General features: G+C 35.3%; 1 protein-coding gene across 8 annotated transcripts in view; it reads left to right on the top strand.

Moving 5' to 3' along the window:
• ZHX3 (zinc fingers and homeoboxes 3) overlaps window positions 1-22,610 on the top strand; it is a 185,865-nt gene that overhangs the window by 14,595 nt on the left and 148,660 nt on the right. For all 8 annotated transcript variants that reach the window (XM_074211986.1, XM_074211978.1, XM_074211979.1 and 5 more), the window contains exon 2: window positions 15,936-16,122. The gene's annotated coding sequence lies outside the window, so the exon portion shown is untranslated. The remainder of the gene's footprint in view (window positions 1-15,935; window positions 16,123-22,610) is intronic.

The raw sequence follows: 22,610 nt of genomic DNA, 5'->3' as shown, positions 1-22,610 counted from the left end.
TTAAGATTCATCTGGTGTTCTGTCATCTTCCTCAAATTCTATCCTTTTCTCAATTTAATATCACAAGCATATATTAAATTATCTACCCTGTTCAATATTAAACTATTTAATACAACTACTTAACTACTTAGTAGGGGGGAAAACCTGACATTCCACCATTCAGTATATTTTAAATTAGATTTTATGTATATGGTAAGATGAATTAAATTGTGATTCAAAGCTGTTGATGATATGTTCAAGATATTGATGCTGGTAAGGGTGGAATCAAGATATTTTCATGTAAAGTTAGCAAAAGGAATCCTTTCTTAGAGTTTGTGTTGGAATGAATTTTCATTACAGCTAAGTAACAAAATTGCCAATAGAGTTTTATATATATATATATATATATATATATATATATATATATATATATATATATATATATATATATATATATATATAGTGAAAACCTATGATGGGAGAAGCAATGCTTGTGCTGTCAGTTTTCAAAAATATGCTTAATAAACTGATAACTTTGAATATTTCTTTATGGGTAACATTGACAGCCTTAGATATTCTAGCAGATATTTCAGAAAGACAGATTTCCAAAGATAATAAATGATTCCTGTTTTTCTTGCTTCTAGGTTTTATGAAGATTTGGATTTAGTAGCTCAAATTTTTTGAAGTGATCCTTTTTTTCCTGAAGTCATGACCTCTTATAATTGGGAAAGATTATCTCACCACAAGTAATTTAGTCTAGCCTCTTCCCCAGTGCAGAAATCCTTTCTGCATATTCCTAGTGGATGGAATTTCTGGTAGACTTCATGAACCATCTTGTACCATTCAGCAATTACATTTGCCTTCCACCCAATTTGTCTGCCAGTTAATCTCTTACCTATCTAGTTCATTATACACACTGCTGTCAAAGTGATTTTTTTTTCTTAAGCATAGATATGGCCATGTAATTTCTTTATTCAACCAATACTAGTGACATCCTATTGCTTCTAGAATGCTATTTTGATTCTAAAGCCTTATACAACCAAATCCCAAACTGTCTTTTCAAACTCATTGGACACTGTTTCCTCTCTTGCATTCTGTGATCGTGCCAAACTGATCACTTCTCTTTTCCTTACACAAGACAATTCAACTCCAGTATTTTTGTCCTGATCATTTCTAAAGCCTGAAATGCATTTCCTCTTTGTTTCTGATTCAGTCTTTCTTTTCCTTTAAGATGAAGCATAGGCACTGTCTTCTCCATGGAGCCTTTCCTGACCCTTCCTTCTGCACCCACCTGTTAGTGTCTTCTTTCCCACGCAGTATCTTATGTTTAACTTCTTTGTGTGTATACATGCGTATGCTATATATTTTTTCCCCATGTACTTATATTCCCCCATTTGAAACTCATTGCACATAGAAATATTTCATTCTTTGTATTTGTATTCTCAGTTCCTAGCACAGTGCTTGGTACATAGTAAGTGATTAATAAATGCTAGTTGATGAATTGATTCTACATGAAAGTACTTGGATTATTTTGAAGACTGCTGCTATTATCTGTTCCCTTAATGTAACAACAAGGAGTTTTAAAAGTTAACTGCAATATACTTTAGTTTATCAATATCCCTCCCTTAAAATGCTTATATTGATTGTAATATTCTAGATATGGTTTGATTTCATCTATTATTTTCCCCTTTAAGAAAATCATACACTAAGCTAGATTTGGGCCAGATTCTCGGTAGTCATATGAGTGACTCTAGAATATACTGATGTTCTCAGAGAATAAAATAAATGAGCCTAAGAGGAATTTAAGGAAGTCTACTCCTTTTCATCATCATCAGATAGTGTTGAAGTGGTAAACTGATCTGAGATTCTTTGACTGAAGTTATGATTTAACCCTCTAGTATCTTAGTTTCCTCATTTGTAAAATGAAAGGGTTGAACTGGATGATCTCAAAAGTCTCTCAACTCCAAATTCTTAAATTTTGAGTATGCTAAGTCTCCTGAAATGGGCAACCAAAGAAAGAAGCAGTAGGTAGCTTTAATGTGTGAAAGGAGCTGGTAAGAATTCTTATAGATGTATGGATTGTTTTGAATTTATTTGGAAACCTATTTTTAGACCTTCTGATTTAAGCTAGATAACATCTTCCCCTGTATTACTTTCAGTAGATTGTTTAATATTTTGCATAAAAAATAAATGTAATTCAGAGCCTTGCAAAAATAATGTTTGGTAGAAACTACCATTGTATATAATTGGAAAATAAAAAAGAATGCTGAGGTAGCATGGAGCTGTTTAATGAGATCAATAAGCTATTAGTAGCAATCTTTTTCTTTACTAAAATTATGTCTGTTTAGTGTATAATTGAAAAATAAATGTAGCAATTTTGAAAATTAAAAAAAGGAAAGGTCAACTTACTCATCTCTTAAAGTACAATTAGTAGTATATTTAATGTAGCTGTGTTCTAATAACACATCCCACACTGTCTTTTGTCATCTTTGCTAATTTAATATGAAATAAAGTTGTTTTAATTTGCAATATTTTTTAGTGTTTTGAAGCAGCTTTAAAAAATTTTATTCTTTTGGTTTTATTTCACTTCCATTTCCCAATGTATCCCCTCTTTACTTCCCTTCCTTCTCTGTTAAAAGTAATCCCATAGGAGTACCTGGGTTCAAATCCAGTCTCGGACACTTAATAATTACCTAGCTGTGTGACCTTGAGCAAGCCACTTAACCCCATTGCCTTGCAAAAAAAAACAAAAAAAAAGGGAGGGCAGCTAGATGGTGTAGTGAATAGAGTATTGGTCCTGGAGTCAGGAGGACCTGAATTCAAATCCAGCCTCAGACACTTAATAATTATTGAGATGTGTGATTTTGGGCAAGTTACTTAATTCCATTGCCTTGCAAAAGAAAATTAAGATCAAGCAAGATTTTGCTCTAATACTTTATGGGAAGTTTCTGTCCTTCCTGAACTCTCCTTAGGACACCTGAGTTACTGTTTGATAAGTGTACGGCAGCAGTCAAGCTCCCTACCTGACACAGTATGGAGAGTAGGTCCCATTGTGCCAGAAGGTTTGACTCCAGAGCCCCGTGGGGCTTATCCTCTTTCCCCACCACCACTGAGTCAGTGAAAGGAAAAACAAACCACAAATGATCAGACTGGTTATTAATTGAAACCCTCAGAACTGCTTGATATGCTTTTTATCTCCCATTAGAAATTTGGAACATTCTTTCATGTTAATAGTTTGCAGTTTTTCTTTTGTGAATTGATTGCTCATATTCTTTGACCACTTATCTATAATCTTTTGTTCTTACATATTTGTTCTTTATATACCTTGTTTATCAGATGCATAGAGATATTTGATACAAAGATTATTTTTCCAGTTCAACACTTCCCTTCTTATCCTTAGTTGCATTTTATTAGTGCAATAGCTTTTCAGTTTCATGTAATAAAAAACTATTGATTTTATCTTTAATAATAATTTCCATCCTTTATTTGCTTAAGAATTCATTTCCTAGTTATAGCTGTTAAAAGTATCCAATTTGGTTCTCTCTTAACCTTTTTGTGTTATGACCTTGAGTATTTTGGTCACAAATGACTCAACTAATCCAGTTTAATTAACAATGTCAGGTGAAGATTGACCATGACTCTGGTCTTTTTTTTTTTTCTGGTCATCTTTGAAAACCAAACTTGTTGACTTCTTCAGTATATCCAAATTACAAGCAGTTTTTTAAAAAAATAAATTATGTGGGGGCAGCTAGGTGGTGCAGTGAAGATAGCACTGCCCCGGAATCAGAAGGACCTGAGTTCAAATCTAACTTAGCCCTTGGGCAAGTCATTTAACCCCCATTGCTTTGCATAAAAAAAAAGAAAAGTATGTGACTCCTGTGCCCAAAAGTGATTGAGGAGGACAGGTTTCTTCCCTTCATCACTAACCATGGCATTGAAATTATATGCCCAGTAGGAGGTACTAAATACAGTAGGGAGCAGACACCAGCTCTCCAGTCATTCAGTTAATAAATATATATGAAATGTTTACTATGTGCCAGGAACTGTGCTAAGCATAGGTGATTTTTTTAAAAGGTGCAAAAAACAATTCTATTCAAGGAGCTCACACTCTAATGGTAGGGGGTGGGGGTGGGAAGAGACAATATTCAAACAACTATGTACAGTCAAGCTATATACATGATAAGTTGGAAATAATAATTAAGGAATTATTAAAGAAGATCAGGAGAGGCTTCTATAGAAGGTCGGATTTTAACAAGGACTTAAAGGAAGCCAGAAGTCAGTGATGAGGAGAGAGCATTCTAAGCATGGAGAAAGCTAGTGTACAAGCCCATTTGAGAGAGATGGAGCAAAGAAGGAATCAAGTCAAATAACTTGAAGCATGAGGTAACTTTAAGGATCAATACCATTAGCAGCAAAGAAGAACTTGAGAGAACTAGTTCTGGGAATTTAGAGTTGAGGGGAAAATCCTAGCCAAATGATCAACCAGAGTCACTGTACCCTGGAGATTCCAGTAGTGTGGTAACTTCATGTGGAGAGAGTATCAAGACCCCATAATGCCACAGGTGTGAAAAGCCTCCAATGCCTTATTATTATTACATTGTCTGTTCCAGTTCTTTACATAATTATATTTTTGGTGCAGAGTGTGCCCCATGTTTATCATGGAGAATGTTTTATAAGCACTGTTGTTAACCATGTAACCATTAGGAGATACCTTTGCTTTGAGACCATATATCTATTGGTTGACTGTTAAGGAGAAACTGGAGGGAGGCTAATGGCCTAAAGCTTTCATCTTATGAATCCCCATGAATCCTAAGGTGTCATCCCTCTAACCATTCCACCACACACACACACACCCTCCCAATTTGTAAATCTGTTAATGTTAAGTTGGGGAAATAGCCCCAGATAGAGTACTATATGCTTTAAGGTTTATCAGATTCTTCCTTTTCTAGTCTATTTCCATTGATCTACTTTTCTATTTTTTAACTAAACCTAAATAATTTTTATATTTCCTGCTTTACATTTGAAATCTAGTACCGTCCTTTTTTTATTCCTAAATTTTCATTGTTTTTCTTAATATTCTAGATCTGTTTTTCTTCCAAATAAATTTCCTTATTATTTTGTCTAACTCTGTCAAGTGTCCCCTTGGTACTTAGAATAATATCATTACATCTATAAATTTAGGTAGTATTGTCATTATTATATTACCATGACCTACACATAATTAATCTCTTTATTTTTTGGAAGAGTGTTTTGTAATTATATTTTACAACTCTTGAGTGTCCTTGGTAGATTGACTTCCAGGTATTTTATGTGTTTTTATTTGGAATGAGATTTCCTTTTCTATTATTCCCTCTTGGATTTTATTATTACTGAATAGAAATGCTATTGATTTTTGAAGGATTATTTTATATCCTGAGTTCCTGAAGCTGTTAGTCATTTCAGGTAGTTTCTTTGCTGATTTTTAAAGTAAACCTGTAGTAGCAAGCCAACGGGAATTATTTTGTCTCTTTAGTTTTTTTCTTTTGTCATAGTAATGTTGTTAGCATTTCTAGAACTGTGTCAAATTAATAATCCTGTGTTTTTGGGAAAGCTTGTTATTTCCCCATTGCTTATAATACTAGCTTTTGCTTTTGAAAGATATTCTTTATCATTTTTAAAAGAAAAAAGATCTTTCTATGTCTATGCTTTGTAAGAGTTTTTTTTTTTTAAAACATAATGAGGATAGTAGTTTATTAAAGACTTTTTCTTCACCTAATGATATACTATGGGGTATTAATTTATTTTTAATATGGCTAATTATATCCTTGGTTTTTATTATCTTGAACCCTCCTTGCATCTCTGCTGCAAATCCAACTTGATCATAGTGAATGATTGCTATAATCTTTTTTACTGGGGTTTTATATTAAAAATTTGATTAGCTATAAATGAATCGTATTGGTATGTTTTTATTTTATCCTTTTATGATTTTGATATTAGAACTATATTTTTCTCATAAAAGAGCTCTGTATTTTCTTAAGTTTTGAGAATTATCTGTGTAGAGATGAAACATTCTTTAAAAACTTAATACATGTGCGGCTAGGTGGCACAGTGGATAAAGCACCGGTCCTGGAGTCAGGAGTACCTGGGTTCAAATCCGGTCTCAGATGCTTAATAATTACCTAGCTGTGTGACCTTGGGCAAGCCACTTAACCACCTTGCAAAACCCAAAAAGAAAGAAAGAAAGAAAGAAAGAAAGAAAGAAAGAAAGAAAGAAAGAAAGAAAGAAGCTGCACAGTTTCATCAGTGACTACTTTCCTCCACACACAAACTTGCCTTTATAACCAAAGTGGAGTGGAGCTTATCCTTTTTATGGAATCTGCTTTTAATTGAATCTCAGATCTTTAAAAATTAAATGTTTCATACTGGACCAGGTAGTGTTGGTTACTAAAAGTCTCGCCTTTAGGAAACATAGTCCATTTGACTGAGATGGCAAGAAACTTGTGTCTAAAGAATTTCTTCTTGACCAGATTTCTGCAGAAGCTATAAAGAGAAAGAATCAAGTCAAATGATTGCATTGTCTGAAATGCCAGTGCAGTTCACAGTGGAGGATAGTTTTTTCCTAATGAATAATCCTTTCTTTCTTTGTATTTAAAGGGTTGATTTCTTTTCCCTTCCTATAGAAATTGACTACTAGCTAATCAAATGCTCCAGGAAAAACGAGAAGAGATTCTTAAAAATTTACTTTTTTAACCCTCAACTGACAATCTGAAGCAAATAATAAGGAATATCTCGATGCTATCTAGGAGCCAAAGATGTGTCCTCATCTCATCAGGGACCTCTGGTCTCAGAGCAATCAGACTATGCAATATTCTTATGAATCTCCTGGTTTTTAGCAATTCCATATATTTCTTAACTTGACCATAATAAAAGGAGCAGAGTTGGAACAGACTCGTTGAAATCCTGACTTTTATGACTGACTTGATCTCATCGTTATCACAAATGACAATATCCAAGAAAAGAGCCATCAGTAAAATTTATCAAATCATTGACAGCTGCATGGTAAAATACAAACAATACTGAATTCGGAGTCAGAGGACCTTGTTTCCAAACCTGGTTCTTAAAAGCTCTGTACCTGCATAAACTTTGGCAGATTATTTAACTTTTCTAGACCTCTGGGGTTTTTTGTTGTTTTTAATCTGGAAAATGATAAGTTTGGCTTTAAAGAAAATCCCTAATGGTCCATTATAAGGACCATACAGTTTGGATTATTAGTAATCCAAAGTGGTCTTTTCCAGTTCTGTATCTTTCATGATCCCATGAAAGGCATAAAGCATAGGGTAATAAATAACTTAAACAATTTATTCCTAGGAGGGAAAATCAGACAATAAATGCATAGTATATTATGGTTATAATATCTGTCTACACAAAAATAGAAACGTAATACGTATATGCAAAAATATATCATTGATATATTACTATTTCTACATATGTGTGTTTATTATATGTCAGAGTGGATTGCTTATTGGCTGTCTCTTTAGCATATGAGCTCCTTGAGGGCAGAGTTGTTGTTTTTACCATTATTTCATTTCCAGTGATTAGCACATACCGAACACTTAATAAATGCTGAGTGATTGTTTTTGTAAACTATTTAAAATTTTTCAGAGAAGTAGAATTCTTTAGCCTGGCTTGCTCTATGGACATAAAGGCTAGTCACCTTAAAGGGAATGGGAAGCTCTACAGTATGAAATTCCAAAGACACAAAGGAAAACTAATACAATGACAAAAGAGATCAGGCACTATCTAAGATATTCCTGTATCTATTGCAGATTTAAATGCCCAGTGCAGATTTAAATTCTTTGGTCAACTTATAATTAAAAGACATATAAACAGAAGATAATGGAGGATGGCTAAAAAAATCATGACAAAAAAATATGGGAAAAGGAAAAACAGGAAAGAACATCAATGAAATATTTTTAAATACCCAAATAAGAACAAATAGAAGGTCTAAAGGGGGAACACAGACAAACAATACAGAGTTGGTATTCCACCATAGTTCTGTACTATTTACTACATTATGGCGGAACAGTATTTATAGTATTTAATTTAATGCATAGTATAAAATTATTATAAATGAAATAGTTTTCTTTCTATATTCTTTGTATATGGAAATGCTCATGTTTGTTGATGTTTGCTAAATTCATATTAAAAAGAAATTATTTTAAAATAATTAGAGTGATTAATTAATTATAATTATTATATTAATTATAATAATTAAATAATAGTGATTTATCAAGGGAAGCGGTGATCATATTAAGAGTCAACATGGTTTCATCAAGTGTAGGTTATACTAAGCTAACAAATGTTTCAGGTGTAGTTTACTAGATTTCAGCAAAGCATTTTACAAAGTTCCTCTTGATGATGATAGTATAAATAAATGGATTTGGCTAAATAACTGAATACAAAAAAGTTGTTAATTGATCAACTACAGCTTGAAAGGAAAGCGTCCTTCAAGAACTTCAGGGTTTCTTTTATCTGTTATTGGACTTTTTTTCCCCAGCAATTTTTATCAATGATTTTAAAAAAGGAATACATGAAATGCTTTTCAAATACAGCTGACATAAAGTTCAGAGGGATTATTAATTAATACATTGACCAACAGTCATAGGCTCCCAAAAGATCTGGACAGCTTAGAACTTTTGACCAATCTAATGAGATTAAATGTAATAGGAATTAATATCAGTTCCTATTTTTGAATTTTTAAAATTAACTTTACAAATTGATACTGGAAGGTATGGCAAGATAGTTCTGAAAAAAGAAGTTCTAGTAAACTGCAAGCTCACTGTTACTCAACAGTAACATATGGCAGTCAAAAAAATTATGATCTTTAGCTATATTAAGAGATGTACATTTTCCAAGATTAGCTCAGACCACATCTGGAATATTGTGGTTTGTTTGAGGTACCACATTTTAGGGAAGACAATGATAAGATGAAGTCTATCCAGAGAAGGAAGAGAAGGATAGTGAGGGCTCTCCAGATCTGGTAGTAGGCGATCCTCTTGAAGAAAAAAAATGATTTTTTCCCCTGCACAAGATAAAATTTAGTAGAAACATGATTGCTGTTTATAAGCAACATCATGCAGAAAAGAAATTAGACTTTATTATTTAATATTCTACTACAAATGTTAGTTTTAGCAATAAGAGAAGAAAAAATTAAAGGAGCTCGACAATGAGGAAACTATCACTCTTTGCAGATTAATGTGATGTTATACTTAGAAAATCTGAGAGAATCAACTAAAAAATTCCTTGAAATTATTAACAATTTTAGCAAAGTTGCAGGATACAAAATAAACTCACAAATCATCAGCATTTCTATTTACTATCAGCAAAATTCAGCAAAAGAGATAGAACAAGAAATTCCATTTAAGATAACTATAGACATGAAATTCTTAGGAGTCTACTTATCAAGACAAACCTAGAAACTCTTTCAACATACTATGAAACACTTTTATACAAATAAAGTCAGATCTAAAGAATTGGAAAAATATTAATTGCTCATGTTTAGACTGAGCCAATGTAATAAAAATGGCAAGTCTACCTAAATTAATTTCTTTATTCATACCAATTGAATTCTCAAAAATTATTTTATAGAACTAGAAAAAATAATAACAGAATTCATCTGGAAGAATAAAAGATCGAGAATATCAAGAAAATTGAAAAAAAAATGCTAAGGAAGGTAGTCTAACCATACCAGATCTCAAACTATATCTTAAAGTGGTAATAATCAAAATAATCTCGTACTAGCTAAGAAATAGAATGGTTGATTCAGTGGAATTGATTAGGTACATAATACATTATAGTAAATGCCAGTAGTGAGCTAGTATATGATAAACCTATAGATCCAAGCTTTTGGAATTAAAAACTAATCATTACTTGACAAAATCTTCTGGGAGAACTGAAAAGTAGTATAACAGAAACTAGGAATAGGCCAACATTTCACACTGTATACCAAGATAAGATCACAATAGGTACATGATAAAGGGTGATAATATAAACAAATTAAGAAAGCATGGAATAATTTATCAGATTTATCGATAAGGAAAGGATTTAGGAGCAAAGAAGATATAGAGAGCGTTACAAAATGTAAAATAGATAATTTTGATTATATATAATTAAAAAGTTTTTGCACAAATAAAATCAATGCAACTAAAATTATAAGGAAAGCTGAAAACTTGGGGGGGGGTTTTCTACATGTCTCTTATAAAGGCCTCATTTCTCTATATAGAGAACTGCGTCAAATTTATAAAAATGTATTCCTTCAAAAAATATAAATAGGCAATTTTTAGTCAAAGAAATCAAAGCTGTCTTATAATCATAAGATTGGAGAAATTAAAATTAAAGCAACTTTGAGGTAACTCACATCTATCAGATTTTCTAATATGACAGAAAAGGATATGTTGGATGTTGGAGGGGTTATGGGAAAATTAGGACATTAATGCACTGTTTTTGGACATGTGTACTGATCTAGCCATTCTGGAGAGTAATTTGCAATATACCCAAAGGTCTATAAAACTGTGCATACTCTCTGATCCAGCAATACCACTACAATTCCACAATACTAGGTATGTAGCCCAAAGACATTTCAAAAAAAAAAGGAAAAGGGGTGGGGCGCTAGGTGGTTAGTGGATAGAGCACCGGCCCCGGAGTCAGGAGTCCCTGAGTTCAAATCCAGCCTCACACACTTAATAATTACCTGTGTGGCTTTGGGCAAGCCACTTAACCCCATTTGACTTGCAAAAACCTTTAAAAAAAAAAGGAAAAAGGACTTAGTTGTACAAAAATATTTAGAGCAGTTCTTTGTGTGGTGTCTAAGAATTTGAAATCAAAGGAATGTTCATCAACTGGGGGAGGCGGGGGTGGCTAAACAGGTTGTGATAGATGTTTTTAATGGGATATTGTACTGTAAGAAGTGAAGGATAATTTTTCAGAGAACCTAAAAAAACTTGCTTGAACTGATGCATAATCAAGTGCACGGAACTGGAAGAATATTGTACAATGTTACAATAATATTGTTCAATGTAGACTGTGAATGACTTAGCTATTCTTGGATGCAATGATCCGAGACGATAATACCAAAGGACTAATGATGAAGCATATTCTGTCCACCTCCAGATAAAGATCTGATATTGTTTCAATATAGACTGAAATATGCTACTTTCCACTTTCTTTTGTTTTTTATTCTTTTATTGGCATATTCTTGCACAAAATGACTGATTTGGAAAATGTTTTACATAATTGCATATGTATAAGCTATATATATATATATATATATATATATATATATATCTGATTGCTTAGCATCTCTAGGATGGGAGAGGGGAAGGAGAGAGGGAGGAATCAAATTTGGAATTCAAAACTAAAACTGTTTAAAAAAAAAAAGAAGGGGAATTGAATTTGTTCCCTTTGGTCATAGAAGGCAGTTAGATGTAAGGTACAAAAATATCCCTTCAAGATTACATTATTGGGAAACTTTTGTATGAAAGTCATCCACAAGTAGAATAGTCTTTGCCTTGGGGGAAGGTATTGGTTCCCTCTCACCTCACTTTAATACAACAAATATTAAGTTCCTACTTTGTAAGGCATAGATACTGGGGTTTCAAAGACAAAAATGGACTAATATCTGCCTTTAAGGAACTTACATTCTTCAGGTGAAATAGAACACACACACTTAGATGAGTAAATATAAAGTATACACAAAGTAATTTCAAAAGGGAGAAAGGAGTAACAGTTTGGTGAATCAAATCGGAATGACTTCTAAGAGATGACATTCAGTTGTGCTTGTAAGGAAGCTAGGGATTTTAAGGAAGCAAAAGTGAAAAAGGAGTTCACTCCAGATATAGGGTCACCACCTCTACAAATGAATAGAGATCAGAAATATTTATGGGGAAAAACTAGTAGGTCAGTTTAAATGGAATGGAGAGTGTATGAAGAGGGAAAAGATCGAAAACTTGGGTGGAAACATTATTATGGAGAACTTTAAATTTTATATTTTTATCCTGAAGCAATAAAGAACTTTTGAAGATTTTTTATTAGAGAAGTCACATGGTCAGATCATTGTTTTAGAATTATGAATTTTGTATTTGTGTAATGGATGAATTATTTGGAGAAGCAGGATTGCAAGAGACTTAATGAGAAGCTGTTGCAGTAGTTTTGGTGAGATTCTGGAAAGAAGGGATTTGATGTAGGAGATGAGAAGACTTAGGAAATTTAAGTTAAGTGACTGCTTCTTGGGCATATTTTAGATGTGATCCTTGTTCAGATAGAAGTCGATGAAATTTTCTCCCAGTTGTCAAAATCCATCAGTTTGTGACTTGTAGCTAATTTCATGGAGACCAAGATCAAAATATTCCTAGGCAGCTGAAGGTCTCATCTGTTGACAGGAAGAAAGATCTATTAATATTTGGCCTTGCCACCTACAAAAATTGTCCCACTTTGGTCTAGCATATCCACAGAACCCTTATTCATTATCCTAAGGCTTCCCAGTTTAATATTCATAACTCTTCTTTTCTTAAATAGAAGTCTTGTCCTCTTCCACTTAGTCCAGTATTTATACTTTCCCCCCCTTCAAACCAGGGATTACCTGGGGAGATTACCAACAAGGGACTACCCTTTGACTTTTTGACATCTTGGTGTTCTATCTAGAAGGGTTATTTTCATTCATAGAAAATAGTCTCAAGCAGGATATCCCAGGCTCAACTTGTCTATTCAGCAGTCTATTCTAAACACAGAACTACCTCATTTTTCACCATATTGACATTTGACTATTTTGCAAAATTTTGACTGATATACATCCTGTTGTAAACACATTTAGTTTCAAGGCCATATTTAAAAACTATACCTATCGCTAGAAGTCTTTGAGGGAATGCATTCATTCACATCTTATCTCATAGAGAACCTCTTTTTTAAACATTTTATTTGTTTTCCAATTATATACAATAGTAATATGTACTCATCATTTTTTGCAAGGCTCTGAATTCTACAATTTTCCCCCTCCTCCCTTCCCTCCCCCTCTGAAGGCTGTCTGACAGTCTACATTGTTTCCATGCCATACATTGATGTAAATTGAATGTTATAAGAGAAAATATAAGAATAAACATAACCCCCTCCCCAAGAAGATGGGAAACCTCAAGGAGAGAGAGAGAGAGAGAGAGAGAGAGAGAGAGAATGTACTTTAGTCTGTGTTTTCAATGGCTCTGTCTCTGGGGTGAGTTGCTTTCCCTATCATAAGTCCACCAGAGAAGTTGCTTCTATATTTTCCCCACAGTTGCTATCACTAGCTGTACCTCCACCCTATTTCTCCCCACTCTCATTTATTCTATTCTCTCTCTCCTTTCATCTTGGCCCTGTCCAAAAGTATGTTGTATCTGAATACCCTCTCCCTCGATCGTTCTTTTCTATCACCTATTGCCCCTTTCCTTCCCCCCATTCCCCATCATCCTGTCCCTTTCCTCCCATCCTTCTCCAGGGCAAGACAGATTTCCTCACCCTATTAAGTGTTTGTCATTTCCTCCCTGAGCCATTTCTGATGAAAATGAAGGCTCACTCATCCCCCCTTGCCTTCCCCCCCCTCCCCTCCATTGAAAAAGCTTTTTTTTTACTCTTATGTGAAATCTCTCAGCTTCTTCTTCATCTCTTTTTCCTTCCTCCCAGTACTTTCCCCCATTGCCCATTGACTCCATCCCTTTACCACATCATACCATTATGTTCTGCTCCTTCCTATGTCTTGTCTATATATACTCCTTCTAACAGCTCTTATAAATGAGAAAGTTAATATGAGTTATCATTGTCTTCTTCCTGTGCAGGAATACAAACAGTTCAACATCATCAAGTTCCTCATAGTTAGTTCCTCTCTTCCATTCCCTCTATGATTCACCAGAATCCTGTACTTGGAGATCAAAATTTCTGTTCAGCTCCGGTCATCTCTTTAGGAAAGTTAGAAAGTCCCCTGTTTCATTGAAAATCCATCTTTTCCCCCTGAAAGAGGATGTTCAGTTTTGCTGGGTAGTTGATTCTCAGTTGTAAACCAAGATCTTTTGCCTTTCGGAATATCATATTCCAATCCCTATAAGCCCTTAATGTAGATGCTACCAGATCCTGTGTAATCCTGACTATGGAGCCTCGTTAGTTGTATTGTCTGTTTCTGGCAGCTTTTAGAATTTTCTTTTTGATTTGGGAGTTTTGGAATTTGGCTATAATATTCCTGGAAGTTTTTCTTTTGGGATTTGGGGGTGACCAGTGAATTCTCTTGATTTCTATTTTACCCTCAGCTTCTCGGATCTCAGGGCAGTTTTGCTGTATTATTTCTTTAAAAAAAATGAAGTCTAGGCTCTTCTCCTGGCCATAGCTTTCCAATAGTGCAGTAATTTTCAAATTATTTCTTCTGGATCTGTTTTCAAGGTCAGTTGTTTTTCCAGTGAGATATTTCACATTTTCTTCTAATTTTTGGCTTTTTTGGAAGAATTTTATTTCTTCCTGCTTTCTTGCAAAATCATCAGCTTCCTTTAGTTCCATTTTGCATTTGAAGGAGTTATTTTCTTCAGAGAGCCTTTTTTATCTGCTTTCCAGGTGACCAATTCTGCTTTTTAAGGCATTCTTCCTCCTCATTTGCCTTTTGTTTTGCTTTTTCCATTAGACCTAAACTGGTTTTTAACATATTATTTTCTTCAGTATTTCTTTTGTATTTCTTTCACCAAGCTTTTGATTTGATTTTCATGATTTTTCTGCATCGCTCTTATTTCTCCTTCCAGTTTTTCCTCCACTTCCCTTAATTGCTTTTCAAAGTCTTTTTTGAGCTCATCCATAGTCTGAGCCCATTTTCTATTTCTCTTGGAGGTTTTGGACACAGAAGCTTCGATTTTGTCATCATCTGAGTATGTGTTTTGACCTTCCATAGGACTGAAGTAATTCTCTATGGTCAGATCCTCCTTTTTATGTTGTTTACTCATTTCCTCAGCCCAAGACTAATTTATAGCACTTCCAAGGCTTTGGGGTTGTTTTTTGCTAGGGGAACCCCACTGGGACCTTTATTCCTCCAAGGTCTTATGCTCTCCTGCCTGTGCTTTGATGCATGGATGACCACAGCACTGTCCTCTGCCCTGGGGCTATAAGGTGGAATCCAGCTATCATAGTATGGAAGCCCAAACTGTAACCTGGGTCTGAGTGTAGGCAAACAGCCTAGTCCTACACCAGGGAGAGCAGAGAAATCTCTGCAGACTTCCCTTACTGTCTCTGGGGTTACAGGCTGCTTTCTCCCAATTCTCGCTGCGGGTTCTGTGGCCGTGCTCCTCACTCCACACTCACCCAGGTGCAGCAAAGTTCTCTCACCACCCCTTCAGGTGATCTCTGGGCTGCCCTGCGCTGGGCTGGGCTGCTCTGAGGCTTTTTTACCAACCCCCGGTCCTGGTGAAGCACACCTTTCCTGCAGAATTTCTAAGTTATCTTGGACTGGGAAAATGTATCACTCATTCTTTTTTGTGGGTTCTGCCCCCAATAAATTTTGGCTAGAGCCATCCTTTGTTTTGGGGGGTTGGGGGGGGTCAGAATTGTCAGGGAATGCTGCCTTCACATGCCATCTTGGCTCCCCCAGAACCTCTTTTTCTTAAAAAAAAAAATGAAAGACTGTATGCCTACATAGTTTAATAACATGTGCTCTATCAACTGCCATTAAAGAAACACCCGGGGACATAGGTCTTTAAGCAACCTGATGGTTTCCTTGACTAGTTCTTTGGTGACTCTTATGGTATTGACTTAACTCTCAAGAAAAACAGACTGCATATTAGAGACATTGCAAATTAAGATAGTGCCTTTGGCACACTATATAGCAACCTGGTGATTTTTTAGCACTTTAATGGTGTGCTTAGAAAATTCTTTGCTTATTTCATGTTTACCTATTTGTATATTTGTTCTTTTTCTCCTTTCAGCCAGAACACACTCAGTAAGTGGGAGCAATACTATTAGAGTTCCAGGACTGCTGACTGTTTGCCAAGCCATAGAAATGCACTTTTGACTGTAAGACTTTAAATTCCTAGTCCAGCTCTCTTCCTAAAAGGACTTCAAATGGATCTTTACGAAGTGTCTGCAATGCTAGACTAAGAACAACTTATAAAGGTATGTTGGCTGTTAGGTAGTTAATGAACTTTTCTAACTTGTCATAGAATTTTATTAGTAGCTATGCCTAAATTGTGGCACATATCATGACTTTTTTTTAATTACCAATTCATTTTATTTTTTATTTGTAAAATAAAAAATTGTCATGTGTACTGCAAAATATGAAAGAGTTTATAATATAAAGCAATAAATTTCAATTTCAAGAAAGCCTATATGATACATAGTAAATCTTGTGATTGACCATCTTTTCTTTCTCTCCTTATAGATTTTCTTCTGTTCTCTGTTGTGCACTGTTTACTTTATTATTTTCCTCTCCCCTCTCCCTATAATTGAGTATATATATAGACATATATATAGACATATATATACATTCTCACATATGCATGTAAAATCCTATATTTATGTGTGTTTACATGTACACACACCTGCATACATACACATAGATGTAAAGATAAAATATTTACAGATGTATATTCATAGATACATATTTGGTTTGTGTGTATGTCTCGTTTTTATAACATTTCCTGAAAGCAAAAACCCTCCTTACTCCTCTATTTCTACTTGCTACCTTACTTTCCTTTTCCTTAATTGTGCTTCAAAGAATCCCTCCCCATTGATCTATACACTTTTTTATACCCCCTACACACTCTTCTATATACCCTCTTATCCTCTTCCTTTACCCTTTTACTCATGACCCTCCCTATCCCCTCCTCATTTCTTTCGGAATTTAAAAGATATATACGTGTCTGTGTGTGTATGTATAAATATATGTGTGTATATATATATATGTATAAATATATATATTTATACATGTCCCTTCTGTAATTTGACTCATTCCTGATGAGAATAGATTTCTAGAACTTTCGGCTCTCCTTCCTTATCTAATTCCTCTATCAATTATACTTCTATTTATATAAGATGGTAACTTTTTGAAAAAATCTCTTCCTAGGTCATTTTACTTTTAAGAATCTCATCCTATTCAACTCTACCCCCATCTTTCCTTCTTAATTACCCAATTACTAATAACAATCTTGGACCTGTGGTTTACATTTTCATATATGCATAATAAATAATTTGTCCTTATTGAGTCCCTTGAAAGTAGTTTTTGATGTTTATTTTATATTTCTCTTGGTTCTTGTATGTCATATTTTTTATTAAGTTCAGGTCTTTTTGCAACAAAATCCTGAAAGTCTGGCAGTTTGTTGAATCTCCATTTTTTTTCACTCAGGGCTATGTTTAACTCTACGGAGTATGATATTTTTGGCTGCAACTCCAGTTCCTTTGCTTTTTTTTTTTCAATGGTTTATCTATTTTATTTTTTTTAAGAGATAACAAGATCGGACAATAAGATATCTGTTTTTTCCTAAATTAAAGGGAATAGTCCTTGAACTTTGTTCAAACTCCAAATCTCCTTATCTGGATACACATGGCACTCTCCTTTGCAGACAGCCCAAAATTGTTCCCAATTGTTGCTCTGATGGAATGATCATCACTCCCATGTTGCTGTTAGAATATACAGTGTTTTTCTGGTTCTGCTCATCTCACTCAGCATCAGTTCATGCAAATCCCTCCAGGCTTCCCTGAAATCCCATCCCTCCTGGTTTCTAATAGAACAATAGTGTTCCATGACATACATATACCACAGTTTGCTAAGCCATTCCAATTGAAGGATATTTACTTGATTTCCAAATCTTTGCCACCACAAACAGGACTGCTATAAATATTTTTGTACAAGTGATGTTTTTACCCTTTTTCATCATCTCTTCAGGATATAGACCCAGTAGTGGTATTGCTGGATCAAAGGGTATGCTCATTTTTGTTGCCCTTTAGGTGTAATTCCAAATAGCTCTCCAGAAGGGTTGGATGAGTTCACAGCTCCACCAACAGTGTAATAGTGTCCCAGATTTCCCACAACCCTTCCAACAATGATCGTTATCCTTTCTGGTCATATTGGCCAATCTGAGAAGTGTGAGGTGGTACCTCAGAGAAGCTTTAATTTGCATTTCTCTAATAATTAATGATTTAGAGCATTTTTTTCATATGACTATGGATTGATTTGATCTCCTCATCTGTAAATTGCCTTTGCATATCCTTTGACCATTTGTCAATTGGGGAATGGCTTTTTGTTTTAAAAATATGACTCAGTTCTCTGTATATTTTAGAAATGAGTCCTTTGTCAGAATCATTAGTTGTAAAGATTGTTTCCCAATTTGCTACATTTCTTTTAATCTTGGTTACAGTGGTTTTATCTTTGCAAAAGCTTTTTAATTTAATGTAATTGAAATCATCTAATTGGTTTTTGGTGATGTTCTCCAACTCTTCCTTAGTCATAAACTGCTCCCCTTTCCATAGATCTGACAGGTAAACTAGTCCTTGATCTTCTGATTTGCTTATAGTATTGTTTTTTATGTCTAAGTCCTGTAACCATTTGGATCTTATCTTGGTAAAGGGTGTTAGGTGTTGGTCTAATCTAAGTTTCTTCCATACTAACTTCCAATTTTCCCAGCAGTTTTTATCAAAGAGGGAGTTTTTATCCCAATAGCTGGATTCTTCGGGTTTATCAAACAACAGCTTACTATAATTATCTCCTGCTTTTACACCTAGTCTGTTCCACTGGTCCATCATTCTATTTCTTAGCCATTACCAAACAGTTTTGATGACTGATGCTTTATAATATAATTTTCGATCAGGTAGGGCTAAGCCATCTTCTTTTGCACTTTTTTTCATTAGTATCCTGGAAATTCTTGACTTTTTATTTCTCCATATGAATTTACTTACAATTTTTTCTAACTCATTAAAGTAATTTTTTGGAATTTTGATTGGTAGGGCACTAAACAGGTAGTTTAGTTTTGGTAGAATTGTCATTTTTATTACATTAGCTCTACCTATCTATGAGCAGTTGATATTTGCCCAGTTATTTAAATCTGATTTAATTTGTGTGAGAAGTGTTTTATAATTGTTTTCAAAAAGATTCTGAGTCTGTCTTGGCAAATAGACTCCCAAGTATTTTATATTGTCTGAGGTTACTTTGAATGGGATTTCTCTTTCTAGCTCTTCCTGCTGTATCTTGCTAGACATATATAGAAAAGTTGAGGATTTAGGAGGGTTTATTTTATAAACTGCAACTTTGCTAAAATTTCTAATTGTTTCCAGTAGTTTTTTGGATGATTTCTTGGTATTCTCTAGGTAGACCATCATGTCATCTGCAAAAGAGTGAGCGTTTTGTCTCTTCCTTCCCAATTCTAATTCCTTCAATTTCTTTTTCTTCTCTGATTGCTGAAGCTAACGTTTCTAATACAATATTGAATAGTAGTGGTGATAATGGGCACTCTTGTTTCACCCCTGATCTTATTGGGAATGCCTCTAGCCTCTCCCCTCACCCCTGATCTTGAATATGTTTTGTTCCAAGATCTGCAGTTCATTAAAAAGTAGCTGCTCCTAGATCAAGTTCTTATTCTAATTTTGGTTCTGACATATTTGATTTTTTTTCTATTACTCTTAATATTTTCTCCTCAACCTGGGGGTTTTGAAATTTAAACTATGATATTCCTCTTTTCGTCCTCGGATCCCTTTCAAGTGGTGATCAGTGAATTTTTTCTGTTACTACTATCTCCTCTTATTCTAAGACTTCAAGACAGTTTTCTTTAATTATGTCTTATATTATTATATCTTTTTTATCATAGCTTTCAGGTAGTCTGATTATTCTTTTTTTAATTTAATATTTATTCTCATTTTGTACAAATAATGTTTTTTATACATTAATAAAATATTCTTGTTTAAGAGTAAATGAAATACCCCCTCCCCCATAAACATAGACTCGCTTGAGTGATAAAGTAAAGGGGAGAGAAAAAAAATTAAAATTAAAAAAATAATAATAGTAATAATTGTAGGTATTGCTAGGTGGCACAGTGGACAGAGCACCAGCCCTGGAACCATGATCACCCAAGCCCACATCTGGCCCCGTACACCCAACAATCACCCAGCCATGTGACATGCAAGCCACATGAACCCCACTACCCTTCAAAAACCAAAAAAAAGGGGGGGAAGACCCAAAATAAAATAAAATAGTAATAATAGTAGGGGTGGCTGGGTGGGAGACAGAGCATTGGCCCTTGAGCCAGGAGCACCCGGGTCCAAATCCAGACTCAGACACCCAACGATCATCCTACTATGTGGCCCCAGGCAGGCCACCCAGCACCATTTGTTCTGCACTCCCCCCAAAATAATAATAATAAAAAATGTGCTTGAGTCTTTGTTCCAACACCAACAACTCTGTCGCGGGTGGATCTCATTCTTTATGATAAGTCCATCACAAAAGTTACTTCCATATTTTTCCACCATTGCCATTGCTGATCACAACTCCCTTCTTTCGTATTTCTCCACTACCATGTACTATATTTTCTCTCTCCTTCCACTCTGACTCTGCTGTAGGGTAGCTGAGTGGCGCAGCAGGCAGATCCCCGGCTCTGGGGCCAAGAGGCTCCGAGCCCCCATACCACCCCTTAGGCCCAACATCCATCTGGCCCTATGGTCCCGGACAGGCCTTCCAATCCCAGCCCCTTGCAAGAAGTAAAAAGGAAAATGTGTTATATCTGACCACTCCCCCCCCCCCACAATGGTCCATCCTCTCCTCCATCACTCATATCCCCCCTCCCCCCCCGTCCCCCCTTCTTACTCCAGATGCCTATACCCTATTGAGTATATATGCTGTTTCTTCTCCTAGCCATCTCTGATGGGAGCGAAGATTCGCTCATCCCCCCTTGCCTTCCGCGTTTCCATATCATTGCAATAACTCATTGTAATAAAGAAAAATCTTATTAGATGTAATATCTTGGCCTATTCCCCCTCTCCTTTTTCTTTCTCCCATTACATTTCCCTTTTTTCTATTGACTCCATTTTTATACCATATTTTATCTTCAAATTCAGCTTTTTCCTGTGCTTCAACTATAAAATCTCCTTCTACCTGCTCTATTAACTGAGAATGTTCATGTGAGTATTATCAGTGTCATTTTTCTATACAGGAATACATGCAGTTCATCATCATTAAGTCCCTCATATTTTCCCACTCTTCTGCAATCTCTATGCTTCACCTGAGTCCTGTATCTGAAGATCAAACCACCTGTTCAGCTCTGGCCATTCCAACAGGAACATTTGAAATTCCCCTGGTTCATTGAAAGTCCATCTTTTTCCCTGGAAGAGGACATTCAGCCTTGTTGGGTAGTTGATTCTTGGCTGCATTCTAAGCTCTTTTGCCTTCCGGTATATTATATTCCAAGCCTTATGAGCTTCCAGTGTAGTTGCTGCTAAGTCCAGTGAGATCCTGATTGCAGCTCCACAATATTTGAACTGTGTCCTTCTGGCTGCTTGTAATATTTTCTCTTTGACTTGGGTGTTCTGGAACTTGGCTATAATATTCTTAGGGGTTGGTTTTTGGGGATCTCTTTCTCATGGGGATCTGTGGATTCTCTTCATTTCTATTTTGCCCTCTGCTTCTAGACTATCAGGGCAATTTTCCTGTAGTAATTCTTTGAAAATGATGTCAAGGCTCTTTTCCTGATCATGACTTTCAAGTATTCCAATAATTTTTAAATTATCTTTCCTAAGTCTGTTTTCCATATCAGTTGTTTTTTCAATGAGATGTTTCACATTTTCTTCTAATTTTTCATTCTTTTGGTTTTGAAGTATTGATTCCTGGTTTCTAATAAATTCATCAATCTCCCTGAGTTCTATTCTTTGTCTGAAGGATTTGTTTTCCTCAGAGAGCTTTCTTATCTCTTTTCCCATCTGGCCAATTTTGCTTTTTAAAGCATTCTTTCTCCTCAATAACTTTTTGAACTGTTTTATCCATTTGACCTAAGCTGGTTTTTAGCATGCTATTTTCTTCAGCATTTTTTTTGGATTTCCTTGACTAGAATGCTGACTTCATTTTGATGTTTTTCCTGCATCTCTCTCATTTCTTTTCCCAGTTTTTCTTCTAACTCCCTCATTTGATTTTCAAAGTCTTTTTTGAGCTCTGTCATAGCCTGAGCCCAATTTCTGTTTTTCTTGGAGTCTTTAGATGCAGGAGCTTGTGCTTCCTCATCTTCAGACTGAGTGTTTTGATCCTTCTTGGGCTCATATGCAAAATATTTCTCAATGGTGTTCCTGTTGTTTCTCTGTTTGCTCATTTTCCCAGCCTGGGCCTGGTTTTGGGGTGCTTCCTGAGCTTTTGGGACACTCCTACAAGGATCTCAGTGTGTGAGGCTCTGTCCTCCCTCCTGGTCTGTGAGTGACCATATGCGCCCCCCCTCTGCCACAGGGTTGAGGTGGAGGGGGGAGCCTAGACTGTGATCAGGTTCTGAATGTGGTCAGAGCCCCAGAGTCCTGTTCCAGGGGCAGAACTCTGCAGTCTCTCTCTTCACTCCCCTCCCTAGGTTCAATGGGCTCATGCCCTGCTCCTGCTTACCTGCTCCACCTGCTTCTGTTTCCTGGAACTTGGCTGAGCTGGC

The sequence above is a fragment of the Macrotis lagotis genome, chromosome 1, assembly GCF_037893015.1.
Source record: "Macrotis lagotis isolate mMagLag1 chromosome 1, bilby.v1.9.chrom.fasta, whole genome shotgun sequence".
Taxonomy (NCBI): Eukaryota; Metazoa; Chordata; class Mammalia; order Peramelemorphia; family Peramelidae; genus Macrotis; species Macrotis lagotis.
Note: the sequence above shows the minus strand (reverse complement) of the source record. Positions and strands in the feature narration are given on the sequence as shown.